Here is a 16,948-nt window from a genome sequence, read left to right on the forward strand (position 1 = left end):
ACTTTTTAAATCAATTCTGTAAGTGGTCAGTCTCCTTCAGATCTTTACTACAGCTTGCATACTTTATTCAACAAAAATATGAAGGACATTGAATCAGTTTTATGACATCCAACTCCAGATATGTTTTAGCAAAAAACATAGACCATCTACTGTGTAGCCAAAGGTCTGAAGATACCACTGTCCAATGGCAACCCTGCAGATTTGATTGACTGCCAGTTGCCCTGACTTAGCAATTTAGACCTCAAGTAATTAGTTATGGTTGTCTGTCCTTGTCAAGGTAACATTCTCAGACCCACCCTGATTAGGAGTGGGCATCCCACCTTTTTAGCTTTTATTAATGCGTTCTGACCTCCACATAATTGTCAACCTCTACATCCTCGATACTTCATTCAAGGTAAGACTGTGCAACCTACCTTGCTGATTATCAGAGAAGTAGCCTTTTCTTCTCAAACCTGTTTACCCACTGTATCTGAAGAGACTTGTTTCTTTCTTTTCACCAGACTGCATTCTTTGATTTCCAACATCTTCCACTTTCGCTCTACACCTAAGGAAGTCCCTCGCCCCCATTCCTTTCCTCAAGATTCCTTCCCCTCATCTTCCTATAATTAACACACTCTGCCCTGTTTTCTGTTATGTTTCCCTATATGCCATTTTAATTCTAACTGGTCTTTAAGCATTACGTCTTGCAACAGATTGAAGTAGACAGCAAATAGATCAAGGACAATATTGACATGTACCCTGCCCTTCCTATACCATGATGGATCCTTGTTGAAGAAACCTTGTGCTCAAGATCAAAGCGATAAAGCTAATTCCTCAGCCACTGCAGTTAATTTATAATCATTAAAAGGTTCTTGCTCTTTCTCTTGTGCTGCAGTTAATGACTTGACTCCATGCTAGCTTCCCATTTTTTGCTGACCGTAATACTACAACTTGTGAATATCTTTTCCCATCAAGGAAAAGAGCTTTTTCTTGAGAATGTAATTCACGTAATTTCCTCTCAAATGCAAAATGATAACATGTGGATGAGTGAATTCTTCATCACATTGCTCAAAACAGGTTGAAGTTGTGGCCATGCCATCCCTCTCTGCCCCTGCCAACACGATTCTGGAACTGAGGACTAGTTGCCTACCCTTAGAAAACGCTGTTGACCTTTTTCTCCATCCAATGCAGGTACACATATCCTATGTATATCTCTCAACAGCCCAGATTTTCACAGAATGCCTAGATTTCTGCCTCATATTTTTGGTCTGCTCCTCATAAAATGTGTGATTTTCTGGGAAATCACAAAGGATTGAAGTCAATAAATAATGATATGCATTTGAGTTTCAGTTTTTATATTCCTCAGGAAATGCATGCTAACAAATCCTGTTACTCTAGCAACTTTCAATTTGCATGGTTGATATTTAAAATCCATCCCCAGTTTTTGACCCTCACCACACTTTATTTTAGGATCTGACCAGATTTCTTCTACTCTAAGGCTGAGATGTATGGCCTTGTGCAAAGTTCCTTCTTATTACCTAAAAAGGAAAGGGAAATACTACTGGCATTAAATCACATCTTGGACATTAATACATGCTGTGCAGTCTGGTTGCTGCCATCATGATTACCTCTATCTCCATTTTGCTTTACACTTTTCCTACTGCACAAAATCCCATCTTCTCTTTTTTTTAATCAAATTCAAGTTAAAAGGACCCTATAAGGCCACTTCCTAGCCCACCTGATCACATTTATGAGTACACCCTCCATTACTAGGTCATACATTGTTCAATATGAAATAAGTGGATGGAGTAAAGACCTGGATCAAAATGCTGAGTTTCCAGGGCCTTCTTCAGAAAAAAGTCAAATTGCTGTGCCTATATTGTATTGCCTACTGAAAGATGATTTAGAGCATTTCTGTTATCAAATGGAAGGTTTAAAGCTCAGAGAGAAGTAGCCCATCTGGGTATCATAATGATGGTTGGAAGGAAAAACCTCCAAATGTAAATACTCTAAATAATTTTGCTGAAAGCCATATTCAGCAAACACTAAAACAAGTTGGGTGGCACAATGTCAGTGCACTTCTATGGTTCAAACTTATAAAGGCTACAGGGCAATTAGTCTAGTACGCACCTATGAACCTTTGAACCTAAGTATTTATTAGGGCAAGTATGTGCTAGTCTGTCCATTAATATAGAGGAAAAACGCAACCTCCTGACACATTTATATCAAGTCCATAGTTACACAACAGTGGGGAAGGCACACGGCCAAAGTTCCCACATGACATTCAATAAAATGTATTCAAAGTATGGTCACTCAGAAAAACTGCACCCAAATATGCATCAGCGTCCCCTCTGCACTGTTGTGCAGCATTTCAGTTTTCAATCAAGAGAGAACCTCCTTTTCCATATTTATCTCCTTCACCATTTTATTATTAAACTTTCTAAGTTTGTAAGAGCAATATTTAAAATTTGCCCCTATTTTTTGGGCTTTTGCTTCCCCATAAGTAATGGCTTTGTCCAGATTGTTTGCTGTAAGAGGTTGAGAGGTATGGCCAGCTTCCAAAATTTCAGGGCACCTTCCACATTCCCAAACAGTCAAGCAGCTCAAACTGAGCTGACTAAAATAAACATTTTGGCATGAAACCCTTCAGAACTTTCCTGCCAGCAGAGACAGGGAGGCTAAGCCATGAAAGGACAATGTTAGGAACAAGAAAAAATAAATGTCTACACCCCGGCATAAAGAACATGCCAAAAAACAAGGGGAGAGGAGGGAAGAACTCACTACTGCAGCAGTGACCATTCAAATATCCACTGTTATGATGAGTTTTACTTGCACAACTGTACTATGTTCATCATATAAATCACTGCTGCAGTATCCTTAGCTATATGGGTAGATTACCATAGCTTACTACATTTGGGAGGTGGAAGGAGAAGAGTCCAGTAGCACCTGGAGAATGGTCCTAGCAAAGCTTGATCTGGACCTAGAGAAGGAATCAAGCTTATAGTGCTTTGTAAAAGTATATACAAAAGACGAAGTAGTAGCTTCTAGAATACTTCCAGAATCCAACCTTTTCTGAAGACATAGATGAAGACAAGACCCTTGTAGAGTGGGCTTTACCCTGCTGGAATAGTTTTGTTATGATGAGTATAACAAAAGGTAATAGCCTTAGACAACTATTTGGAAATAGTCTGTTTTGACACAGGCTATCCCTACTTCTTTCCTACATAAGAAATAAACAATTGATCTGAAGATCTGAAAGATTTACATCTGTCAAGATAGCACTGTGAGTTGTCTGTGGACATCCAAGCCATGGAGTATCCTTTCTCCCTAATTTTTAACTTCAGGAAAGAAAACAAGGAGAAGGATAATTGTCGTAAAGTAAACAGATACCACTTTAGGCATAAAAGAAGGATTATTTCTCAAAGAAATCCTATCCCTTTGAAAAATGAGATAGGGTTGACTCACATTGAAGGCTTGCAACTCAGAGGCTCTTCTTGCAAAATAGGATACCACTGCTCTGGAACAGACTCCACATCTACATAAAACAAAGTTCATCCCTGTCCATATCCAAAGCTAACTTGGATATATGGATGAGAAATAGAAAATTTACCCTAGGACTGCCCCTATGTACTATTAATGGACAGAGGCAGCTCCTAAATGTTTTTTTACATACACAAGTCCCGTCAAATTATGTATGGTATGATCCCAGTTATTCTCATTAGAGGTAATATATAATTATCAACCATGGGATGGGTAAGGCCAATATCTAACCAGATGAGATAGGTTAATTTGAGCACAAAAAGGGAAACTGGCTAGGCTTAAAATGGCCCGCAAGTTCGGGTAGCCTAGTACTTACTATGAATCTATGAACCAGTAAAACTACTGTTTGGTTAATAGAATAAAATGTTATTCTCCTTTTGGCAGGCTCCTTAGCTCATTCTACTGAAGTTGCCCAAATAGACGTTGTCAGCTCAAAAAATGTTAATATCTCTTCAGACAGAATCAACCCAAGCCACTTCCAACCTTTTTTTTTACCCAAGTAAGCCCATATCCTTATAGAGTCAGCTGCATCTGTAGAGAGTACTACTAACAAAGTCCATTTGCCAAAATAAATTCCAATGTACCGCTGCAAAAATTGAGACCTTGCTGTCATATCCTGCATGATCAGGTTAGCTATGCTAAAGTAGTACTTTAAACAAGGCCCTGTCAGAATTTGGGTTAATGATTTTATGAACACTCACCTTGGTGTTACTTCTCTGCAGGTGAAAGTGAGTTGGCATAAAAAGTCATGATATTGCACTCTGGCATTGCTTCTATCCTGCACTTATGAGATCTTTGATCACAGTTAATTTTTGTTTTACTAGGAAGTGTAAAAGGCTGTCAAAAGATGCCAATTTATAGACCTAAAATGTTGACATTTTGAGGTGTGCCTTCCATCTTGTCCTCCACCAAATAAACCAGTACCCCTTTGTACCCTTTCTGAAATAATTAACCCTTGCCTTAATCATCCAGCTAATGCACTGACCTTAAGTGTGAAACATCCATATCTAGAGCATGTTAGTTTCTCAAATGTCACACAAGCCACTGGGTAATCCATGGGTATTGTGTTGCAAAAATATTTTCCCTACAATTGCATGCTCAGCATATGGCAGTCTTGCTTCCTTCTCAATAGGCAACAATTAAAAACTGCATTTTGCTTGGATAAGTAGGGGTACCCACAGTGTCCTGACCAACTTAACCATGACATCCAGTGCTGCAAATTGCACCTTTGCTTTTGCTCGCTCAGAGCAATAATTTCCTCAGGGAATAATAGATGGTAAATCCATATAAATAATAAAAGCACATATCAGACAAGGGGAAAGATTCATTTTCAGTTTAAGATAATTTACTGAAATATCTCTGTAAATGTATAGTTTGGGATTTGGTGCTTGAAATTTAGTACTTCTGGGATCAGCTGTTAAAGTTTGTTAGATGATCTTAGAGAACTACTCTCCATAGAAAGTTACTCCCAAATTAATCAAAACGTGCGTACTATTCATGACTTAATGGAGTGGAACTGTGTCCCTAACAATGAATATCAAGTAGGACGTCATCCTTATTTTCAGGACATGAATTATGTTAGGAAGCAAATGCAATAGGGAGTAACATGTTTTGAACTAATTCTTGTATTTACTAAAATGTCATTGTCATTGCTGCTAAACTTTCTGAACTACGAAATATGCATTCATTATGAATCCACCCCCAGACTTAATATTATCTGCAGAACTTGAGTTAGACTATAATTTTTTTTTATTAAACTAACTTTGAATTACCACAGAAACAGATGTAGACACCTCACTGGTATTCCAACCAGTTTATTAGATTACAAAGTATAACATTTGTAAAATGGCTGAAATCAGCAATGCCAGTGCTATCACTTGATATCTCAAATTGTGAAGACAGTAATAAGTAATCACTCTGAGGCTGCAGTATGTCAAACAGGCCCTAACCAAGCAACATGACAGGCAATCACACCAGTTGACCTGTCTGTCCTCTACAAGAGTGGAATGCCCTCAGTGCCACCTCGGGACAAACATGACCAACAAACTAGATACTGCATTATTAACAGCTGACTGAAAGCTGATGAACCTTTTTAGACTGGGCCAGGAAAGGAAAGAGGGGAATGAAAAAGGGAGGGATTCCTCACAGTGACCACCCACTAAGCTGCCATCTTGAGCAGTCTAGTTGCCACCTTTCCTGAACGTGACTACTCTAAAATGAGCTAGACAGTTCCCCAAATGATGGGTTTACTTATTTATTTATTCCCTCATTCATTCATTCATTCATTCATTCATTCATTCATTTATTTTTGTAACCTAAGTTGATCCCAAAAGTTCATGTAGAAAGTAAGCTAAATGAAAATTAAACAAAGTCAGGTCAATATCATGGAGATGTACTCTATCATTTCTATATCAAATGGGCTCCCTGTCTGTGAAGACCCATCAATCCAAGACTAAGAACCCCAAAACTGGAGGTACTTTGGCCACCCTGTGGTTTATAAACTTGCAGGCTGTTTTCAAGGCAGTCACATTCCATGCTGCATCCCATCTTAGTCTAGACACAATAGCCAACCATACAACTACTGTGCTATGATGTAGCCATTGAAATGCAACCAAATCTTTCCAAAACCTAGATAAAAGCATCCTCTTCTGCAATTTGCTGATATCACCCCCCCCCCAATAAATTATTAAATCATGTGGCTGGCCTACTCGCCTACCTTCTCAACTATTTGCAACAATATTGGTAACATCTGATGCCACAGCATGCCTCCAAAATAGTTCCAAACCACACCCCAGTTACCAGGATCAGAATCTATGTATACAGTGTCCTCACAAAACTGCCAGTCTCATTTCCAGCCACAGAACAAATGAATGGATCAAAACCCAATATGCATATTGCACCTGCAAACAAAACAACAAATAATTAATGAATGAAACAACACATGCCCCACCAATTAAATAAAAAATGCAAAACACTTCCTAATGAAAGTCAAAAATGCTTTAGAACATTATCAACTTGTCATTTTAATTGTATCCACAAACTGACCATCCCTAGCTAAATCCTAGGCTAATAGGATGAGTAACCTTGACATGACAAGCACTGATTGACTAGCATCTGCAACAAATGGTCTAGGTTTTTGGGCATCCAAGGAGCACTCTTCTGAAAAACTAATACTAATCCACCCTCTGCAGTGGCATGGGAAAGGCTACACAACAATACAATCCACCAAACCAGACAAAAGTAAAGGAAAGGAAGACTTGTCCAGATTCAACTGATAATCCTAACTCTTTTGATCTGCCTTAGACCTAATAAACTACATCAGGAATCATCATCTACTATACTTACATACCCCCCACTTGATAGAATGTAATACTTTCCCAGTGCAGAATGCTTCTACATACAACCAGGATAACAAGGTGGCTACTGCATGAACACCAATCAGAACAGTGCATAATAAATTTAAAATATTAGTAGAGGCTTAAAAACTAATGATGATATGACTCTTCTCAGTCTCTGGCATAAGGAAGCCAGAAGGCTGATAAAAGTTTTCTCCCTTCTAAGGTGGAAATCTCATCACCTAAAATCACCACTGGCACAAGCTGCTTAAGAAAGTCACCTCAGCACCCCATGACCATATCAACCTCTTTATAATATAGGATATTATGGTCTAGTCACTGAACACAACCTCTTTATTATGCATTTGAGACATAGATCCTACCTTGGCATCAATATTGAGAATACATAATTTAATGTTATGATTAGTGATGCTATCATAATTCTTTGTAGTGCATGGAGCTTTATCTGCTCCATGTACAACTAGTTATAGGGGGGAAATCACTAAGTGTTTGCTGGCTTTCAAAGTCATGAAACACTTAGCTGATACTGTCAGAAAGGCTATGATTAAAGGTGTATGATCCACTAATAATCACAGCAGTAAAACTAACATTCTATATCATAACTGTAACACAGGAAACAAGTAATTGCTGCCACATAAACACTATACCTGGGAATTCATTAAAGCACCTAGAAAGAGCCATAAAAAGGTACTGCTCTCATGATGAGGTACATTGTGATTCAGACACACTTTAGCCGTGATACAGTGCAGCATCATTATTGTCTGATTTTCATGTCTCTATAATGGATATACTTCTGTAACATGCAGATCATTGCTGATGTACATGTCTCAGTAGTAAACTGCTGCTTATGCAGGCAGTGGCATTTTCTCCCAATGTCAGTCTCCTACACACACAATTGTACATTCAAACACAGCACCCATATACACATACACATGCACATACACACAGGCACACACATCATAGTCCTGCTATCTGCCTGCCTGACTTTGTCTTCCCTCCTGCATTCCCCCCACCCCAGCAATTGACATAATAAAAAAGTGCAATTATGGGGCATCTGTAGTTGTTGTAGTGGGTAATATGTAACCCTTCCCACACAACTGTAATAATTTACATCCCATAATGACACATTTATCGAATGCCCAATGGCTAGTGTTTCCCTCCCCAATCACCATACTGATGTATGTGCAGTTATGAGACTTAAGGCTAGTGTAGTCTATGTTGTCTAGTGTTTTCTCCCCACCCCTGTTCCCAGTGTTGATGTATGGACTGGTATGGCACTTAATGTTAGATTAGTCCCTGGACTCTAGTGTTTTCCCCATACTCTTCAGTCCCAGTACTGATGCCAATGCAGTTATGACATGTACATTAGATGTATCCTTAGTGGCTAGTGTTTCTGCCCTCCCCCCAATCCCTGTACAGTTCCATTGCTAGTGTAGCACTTGCATTAAAGGTATCCCTGGTGTCTAGTGTTTGCCCCCATCCCTGGCCCCCATACTGATATACAATTATGGCACTTAATGTTAATCCATTGTGTCTAGTTTGCCTAACCCATCCCTGACTACCATAACAGTTTATGTGCTATTATGGCACATTTGTAGAATCCCTGGTGGCTAGTGCTTCTCCCTAGTGTCCATACTGTCCATACTGATGTAAATGCCATTATGGCACTTAATGTTAAAGAAGTTCCTGGTATCTAATATTTCTCTGATCTCCTGATCCTTGTACTAATGCTGGTGACATTATGGCACTTATATTAAAGATATCCTCTCTGACTGATGGCCAGTGTTTCTCCCCCCCCAATCCCTATAGTGATGTTGGTGCCATTAAGGCATAGTGAATAGTGTCTTCCCCCACCCCCCAATCCCCATAACACCATTAAGTGGTAGGAATGGCTATACTGATCTACACGTCTAAGAAAATTTTAGAGCAGCTCAATGTATAGATGCTTTCTTGGAGGCAGTTCTGGGAAAGAGAGAGAGAGAGAGAGAGAGAGAGAGAGCACATGACTAATTAGCATATATCTATTTCCAGGCTGCCTCATTAGCATTCAGCATAGCCATAGGTCCAGACATACATGGTGCTTCATGATCATCATTATCATCATCATCAATAGTAGCACCATTTTACCATTTCTGCACTGGGTTGGGCATCATGCCAACTGTCCCTATCTCTCTCAATTCAATGCTACTCTCTTACCTTTTTCAACAGTCAAGCCCAACTGTTACAGGTATTCTCTTACATAATCCAGTCACCTCTTTGCTGGACACCCTCATTTCCTCTTGCCTTCTTCCTGTCTGCCCCAAATCTTCTTCATCAGATTGTCTCCTGCTTTTTCTCCACATGTGCCTGAACCACCATAACCTGCTCACTTCCACCTTCTCTGTAATTGGAGCTACTTGAGCTTCTGCTCTGATAGCCTAATTTCTTCTTTTGTCTCACAGTGTGCATCATACCACCCATCTCAGACACTTCGATCTCCAAATTATTTAGCTTCCTCAACTACTCTGCCTTCACTGCCCAGGTTTCTGTACCATATGGTAGTATTGGTTGAACCACTGTTTGTGCACCTTACATTTCAGCTTCTTTGGCATTCTTCTGTCGTCACACACCACCTCTGATATGCTGTGCCATTTAGCTGTAGTCCCTCGGATTCTAGCTTTAACCTCCTCATTCAGACTTCCATTCTTGTCAACCACCCCTTCCAGATACTTGAGTCTATTAATCTGTGCCACGATTTTCCGTTCTATCAAAATTCTCATCTTCTTCTGCTTTCCCCTATTTCTGCCATTACAACTATCTTATCTTTTATTCAGTTTCATCCCATATTCCTTTATTTTCATATTCCATTCCCCTATCATTTGCTGAAGTTCTTGTTCAGAGTCTGCCTGTAATGCCATGTCATATGCATACATCAGCTTTGTTGATCTGTCCTCTCTAACCTGTTTGCTAGCATAGTCTGTCACCAGTTTGAAAATCAATAGGTTCAAATTTGTACCCTGGTGCATACCCACTCCAACTGGGAACACCTGTATGAGTGTGAACACTGTTCATACCTGTGTCATTGGGTCCCTGTACATAGCCTGCACTAATTCTACAATTCTTCGGAGACTTTGAACTATAACAGGACTGCCCAATCAGCTTTCTTGGGAGCCATATGCTTTTGTCAAGTTTAGGCATGCCCAATTTGGATTCTTTCCTCATCCTCAGCTTCTTCTCAGCTCTCTGTCTCACTGCAAACATTAGCTTGGGTGTGCTGCAACCTGTTCTGAATCCAAACTGCTCATTTCCCATTTTATTTTTTACTGTTCTGCCTATTTCTTTATCACTCAGCCCCTCCAGAATTGTATCCAGTGTAACAGGAGTGTTATACCTCTATACAGTCTACAGTCATGAATGTTCCCTTTGTTTCTGTACACTGGCACTACAATGCTTTGTCTCCCATTGCCTAAGATATGCCTTTCTCTCCACATTGCTATGAGAACCTCTGGAATAATTTCTCCCTTGACTCATCCACCGTCTTAATCATATCTGCTATAATCTCATCTGGGCCTGCTGCTTTCCCTGACTTCATTTTTCTTACTGCTGTTCTTACTTACTGTTTGATGGGCTGCTCCTCTTCTTTCACCGTAGGCTGTGTCTGATGCAGTACAGCTTCTGTGGGGTTTTCTTTATTCAGTAGCTGTTGGAAGTACTCCTTCCATCTACTTTAATGCCCTGTAGTCTGGTGAACAAGTTGTTGCTTGCATTCCTTATAAAGGTTTTTGATGGCTATATTCTTTATCTTTGCCTTGAAACCTGAATAATGTTTATTTGTGCCACCTACTGAGTCCCTTTCCAGAAGCTGGTAGAGAGCCACTGATGCCTTGTTGTTTGCTATTCTAACTGCTCCCTTAGCCTCTTTATTAGCCAATGAGAATGTATTCTTAGCTTGGTCCATCTTTTCTGTCTCGCAAAAACACATACCAAGATAATAAAACCAATAAACAAAATGTCCTGGTAATGTAGCCATCCAAGGAACAACCACAGTCACACAAGGGTGAAAAAAAGAAATATTTAATCAAAAAAAATGTTAAAAGTTGAGCGCTTTCATCCTTTAGTTGCACAGGACTTCATCAGACCAATTTCTCATCTAAAAGTACAACTATTTAAAAAACAAAAGGTGGGAAATCCCTCCCTAAATTAATATTAAATTCAATTTAGAAATAATTTTAAAGACACAAGAAAAACAAAAGAAATGTGTTTATATTGTGACATTGAAATGCTGACAATAAAAACGTTATATAAAGTACATAGATAAATAAAAAATGGCTGTGGCGCAAATTAAGGAACATACAAATGAACATAAAAAAGTATTATTATTTATTTCAACAGGCTAACATTAAACTAAAAACTTTGTATAAAAGGAAAGGCCTTAATTTCAATGCACTAGAAATAGAGATAAAGTCATTAAGACCAGGCCTGTCACTTATGTTGAGGCATAACTATCCTAGCAACTCCTTGCACTCTATTAAAATGCCCCAAAGACCACCTCTAAGATTCTGGGGCACTTGTTTTAGGACAAAAAAAACATAATTTTTTTATTAGCTATGCAAGCATTTTTGTGCTTTTGCAAACCATTGTTCTCGTTGTAATGTTTAGCATTGTTAAGCTGTTCATAAATTCTCCTGCGGAGAGGATGCTCAGTTTTACCTACATAAAAAGCATAACAAGCATCACAGAATGCTAAATAAATAATTCCTACATATTACAGTTGTAACTTTGCTAAACCTAAATGCAAAGTTAATAGTAGGTAAATGAAAAGTCTACCCCTCATGAATAAAACTACATTGATGACATGCCCCACATCTTATAGTGCCTAAAATGCTCCCCACAGAATGTAGAGTGGCAAAGGGGTATTCTTTCTATTCTTTTTTTGATATTAATACTTCTCTTAAAAGTAAAGTAGGACATATCAGCTGCAACTTCTCCAACCACTGGATCACCCCCCCAGTATTTTCCAATTAGCTCTGACAAGATTCAAAATTATGCTACTATCCTGAAAGTATTTGAAAACCATGTTCCTGGAAAAGCATATCTCATCATACTTACCATTAGCACCATTGACATTTCCTTTAGGATTAATGGGCATCTCATTACCTAAAATAGGAAGAAATTTAAAATTCCATCCTGCCATCATTTCCTGCTGAACATCTTCAAGTAATTGAACAGGGTAACCCCTTTTCTGGAGTATGCACTTTAAAATCTCCACTTTGATGGCCAAATCACCATTGTCAGAAATTAATCTTGCCAGCCATACCATTTGGCCATTAACTAAACTGCGTTTTTGTCTGTAGCAGTGGCAGCTGTCAAATGTAAATAACTATTAGAGTATGTAGGTTTCCAATAAAGATTTAAACTTAAAGACCTTATGTGAGTATTCTTTTTCTAAGAGAACATCCAAATAATTAATTTTATTAACAGAAAAACTGTATATGAAGGACAAAAAGTCATTCTACTATTTAAGTAGTCTATAAACCCCTTCAGTTAAATTTATTGCCTTTCCAGATGACAAAAATATCATCTAAATATCTAAAATAGGCTGCAAACTTTTCAGTATATGCACAAGTCAAGACATACTGTACCTCTTCTCCAAACAACACACAACAATATCAGCATAAAGGGGAGTGCAAGTGGCACCCATAGCAACACTGCTTCTCTGTTTATAGTACTACCCTTCAAAAATACAAAATTATTCTTCAAAAGAGGTCCATAAAGTCACAAATCACGGAATCCTTCCCATAGTCAAAGTGCTCTGAGTGCTAACAAAATCATGACACCATTCTAATCCCACTTCATGTGGGGTGCAAGAAAACAGGTCCTTCACATCAACAGTGACTAAAAAACATTCTTCATGGAAAAATTCTTACGTAATATTACTTAAAAAAAATCTTACAAATGTTTTAAAATGTAATGGTAACCTTAGCTCTTTTGACCAGTGATCAACATACAGAGCCAAAGCATGGGTCAGAAGTGGGGGGGGGGTGAAGAGTATTTGTGTGTTCTTTGGTATGCCAAAACTATTCAACACTACAGGAAAATCCACTTTCAGAAACTTGTATTCATGACTGTCCAGGCTCCCTCCATTACTAGATCATACAAGAAAGTGAGAATCCTACCATAAGCTACATCAATCTCATGTTTGGAAACACTGTCCTATTGATCTTCATGCAGCAAATGGAACATTTTATCAGAATAGTCAATGTTTTCCATGATAACCATTCTCCCACCCTTGTCAGGTTTCATAGAATGCAGGTCATTATTATCCATAACTTCCTGAAGCAAGGTCAACTCTTCTTGGGATAGATTAGTGATATTTATTAGAGTACCACTGATGTAGATCCCTAATACACAAGGCTTCAAAAAGATGTGTAATGGGATGCAGAGTGGGATTGAAAATATTCTTTCTATGTAAAAAAGTACCTCTAGTTGATGGCTACCCAGTCTCCTTGGGATAAGGAAAATGTAATCCCAGATCCAATTTCCTAACAAACAGCTTGAAATCTAAAATAATTTTGCCTATATCTAACCTAGGCAAGGGTACAAAAGTGAAACCCTTCTTGAATAGACTAAAAAATCTTTAATCAGTCTGGAGTGTATGATAATTAAATATTTTAAACCCTTGCAACATATGAATTTGTGTCTCCCACTTTGTCTTGCAATCTTCCTTTCTTTTGATGACTTCCTGGGCTACATTTCATCACCAGCTTTCCTTATGTACCTTATTTCCATATTTGGCTTGGCCATATATATGTTCTATAGTCCTCACACATGCTGGTTTGAGATATTGCCATTTTTCTTCAACTCCTTCTATTTCCTCTTCTTCCTGAGGTGGTAGAGACCTGCATACTTCCTTGAACTTGTGTTTTCTCTCCTATCAACTTCCAGGTCTTCAGCCAAGTCTCTATCAACCTTAGGACCTTCTCTGACCACTGCTTGCTGCTGATTGGGGCAACCAGTGGTTTATGCTGTGGGCTGACTGTTTCACTTAGCATTACTTGCAGTCATTGATTCTACCCTGATGCCCTTTTCTTACTTGGAGGAAGCTACTTGAGTTGTTTGTTGGCCATTCTAGTGAGTGATCTTGTGACTGTCTGTCTTGATGAACCATATGCTGGACACCATCTAGCTGTTTGCCAGCAGTGGTGCTATATGTCTAGAGCACCATGCTGTACGGTGTTAGGACAGTTGCAGAATAGCAAATGGATACTGTGACGTGTAACGGCCTGAATGCTCCCCACGGTCTGTTCTTGAATCTGCCTTAGCTTTTATTTTTTATTTTTTATTTTTTTATTCACTGTGCATACCCTGTATCTGAAGAACATGAAATTCTTTCAAAACTCTGTAATACCATGAAATCACAGCACTATTGTTTTTCTTTCTTATGAATAAACTAGTGTGGTCTATCATTAGTCCATGATAAGTTCTGATCATATGACTTTAGGATTATCAGAAGGAAACATAAATCGTCTGTATAATTATCTGCATTAGGAGAATATTTATTGACAGTAGAATATGGCCATCACCGTCCTTAACGTGATCATGAACCACACAATTATCTTTATGCAGTAAGACGCTTGCTCCACATTTCTTATTACTTTCATAGGTAATCAACATTTGTTTGAATAAATTAAGCATTCATCCAATTATGATAATCTGAGTAAAACAAATTTCCTAGAAATAATGCTAGAGTGGGAGGTATGCTGCAGTCATTGACTCGTTTTTTTAACGGTGCTATTGATTCTGTTTTTGTTTACAAAAAAGCAATGCAACATTTGTCTAACAAAAAAAAATCAGCTCTTATGGACTTCCACCTATACCACATCAGGGCCTGTCATCACTGTCACCAGTAAAAGAAAAAAGAAAAAATGAAAGAAACTTGTAAACCATAAAAAGAAAGAAAATGTGATTACAGACTATTAACATTGCTAAAAGTAGAAATTTAGTGACTGTTCCCAAGCTTTTGGAATACTTGAATAGAAATTTACTCCAAGAGTTTGAGTGATAAACATTCAACTTTGGCTTCTGGTGCTGCTTGGAAAGAAAATAAAGGTTTCTTGTATCTAAATGCAAGGGTTGATGGAAAATAAATCTTGAGGGGATATCATACTGCCTTAAAATTCTTTTTGCTGAAGCCAAATGTATTTCTTCACTCCATATCTACAGAAAGGAACTCCTGAAATTCTGAAAGAGATATTTGATTTATTGCACTGTTTCTGTCTTTTATGACTTTTTTACAAAATAAGGTTCTTTTGAGATAGCAAAATAAATGTTACCATTACCTCTATATTAATGCCAGGCTTAAAACGGCCCCAACAATGAGCTCATTCTCAGCAAACATTTGGCAGACTTGTGTTTTGTGTTTCTTGTTCTGCCAAAATGATTTAATGGAAGATTGTATTCTTTAAGCCAAGTCATGGTACTTGGAAATGCCAATAACCCCCAAATTATAATTTCTACATAGGATAAGTCCACATTTTGACTACTGCTGCTTGAAAACTCTTTTTGTGTCCATATCCATTTGTATCGTAGCAAACAGCTGGCTTAGATCATTAAGGAGCTGGTAACAAGCTGTTTCTTTTGGTGCTGGGGTGCAAAGTTTGATTCCCTCAGCCTGGATTAACCTAACTGTGTGACTATGAGCAAGTCATTTAACCAGACACTGCTCCAAGGCTAACTCTGAAAAGGTTCATGGAGATCAGTGTTCTACTATGGAAAATACAAATAAGTAAACTACAAATCAGATAAATCTCTTGCAACTGAATTAAATTGAGACAACAAACTGTAACCAATAGAATTTTTTTTATTTTATGTTTTTAGTTCATCTAGGTTTTTGCCCCACGCCTATGATACCTCAACACCTTTGCAGACTTTATCGAGTTGTATTATGTTTGCAGTCCAAGCAGGAAGAAAGAGAAGAGAGACAGTTACCTGGAGAGTCTTGTTGCCTTTAGAATTAGATTTTATTGCAGTTTTTGAGAATCCTGAAAATCATTTTGAAAATCATGAACAACAGTCAAATAATTTAATAATCAGGGCTCACAAATGGCAGATAAAGAAACTTGCTGGGTGGAGTTCATCTTCATAACAATCAGAGGTGCTACTGCAAACAAGACTGTGAAGATACAAGAACCAGAAACTTACTATGGCAAGGAATACTGATAGCAGACTGAGAAAAAATAAGCAGAAGACATCTAAATCTCTTTGTTAATCGAATGTGCCACTGACTCAGCTGAAAAATGCCTCACTGCAGATTTAGATTGTGCCAATTTTTTATTTTTTTTTTTTTTGCATCAAGTTGCAGAAGTGATCTTTGGGAGCATTGATTGAGTTGTGTTGGTAACAGAAATTTCAGCTGCTACCACTCACTTGGTTTTGATTTCAGTATTAATAGAGAGAGACAGCGTGACACCTGTATTTTGGAAACTTGAAGTAACCCAGAAAACAGGTTACTGCATGCTTGACTTCATTGTTGGGTGGCTAATGATGCAACAGAGGAAGTTCCAGGGATGATGTCTTACTTATCCCCTCTTAGTTTTGCATATTTTAACTCCCAATAGAATATCAACTTACTGGGATTTTAGAAGCAATTTTTACTCATTTTTTAAACACCTTTATTGAGTTATAACTTGTGACATAGGCACATTTTCGTTTATATAAAAGTAATCAAATTGCATTAACAAGTTAAAATTAACAAACATGCTTCACATATGATCCTGTATATCATATAACTTAAGCAACATTACATAAATTAAGAAACAGCTTTATTAAACCATCACTTACAATATAAGCAATCATACATTTATATCAGTGAAAACAAATCACACTGACGCAATCCTAGTTGCAAGCATTTTACACCACAAACCATACTGACACACTCCCAGATGCAAACATTATACATTACTGGCTATGCAGGCAAATGAATTGTTTTCTAGTTCTAAAACAGATGAAGATAGGAGCAATCTGACATTCATCTGTCTACTTAACATTCCTGAGCACCAGCTAGATGGTCACACTGTGCTCCCCCACCAGGACAG

The 16,948-nt window shown here is 38.1% G+C and overlaps 1 protein-coding gene across 2 annotated transcripts in view; it reads left to right on the forward strand.

Annotated features, from left to right (window-relative positions):
- PTGFR (prostaglandin F receptor) overlaps positions 1–16,948 on the forward strand; it is a 400,309-nt gene that overhangs the window by 129,099 nt on the left and 254,262 nt on the right. The gene's annotated exons all lie outside the window — the stretch shown is intronic.

Source organism: Protopterus annectens, chromosome 10.part0, assembly GCF_019279795.1.
Source record: "Protopterus annectens isolate FY-2018-M chromosome 10.part0, PAN1.0, whole genome shotgun sequence".
Taxonomy (NCBI): domain Eukaryota; kingdom Metazoa; phylum Chordata; order Ceratodontiformes; family Protopteridae; genus Protopterus; species Protopterus annectens.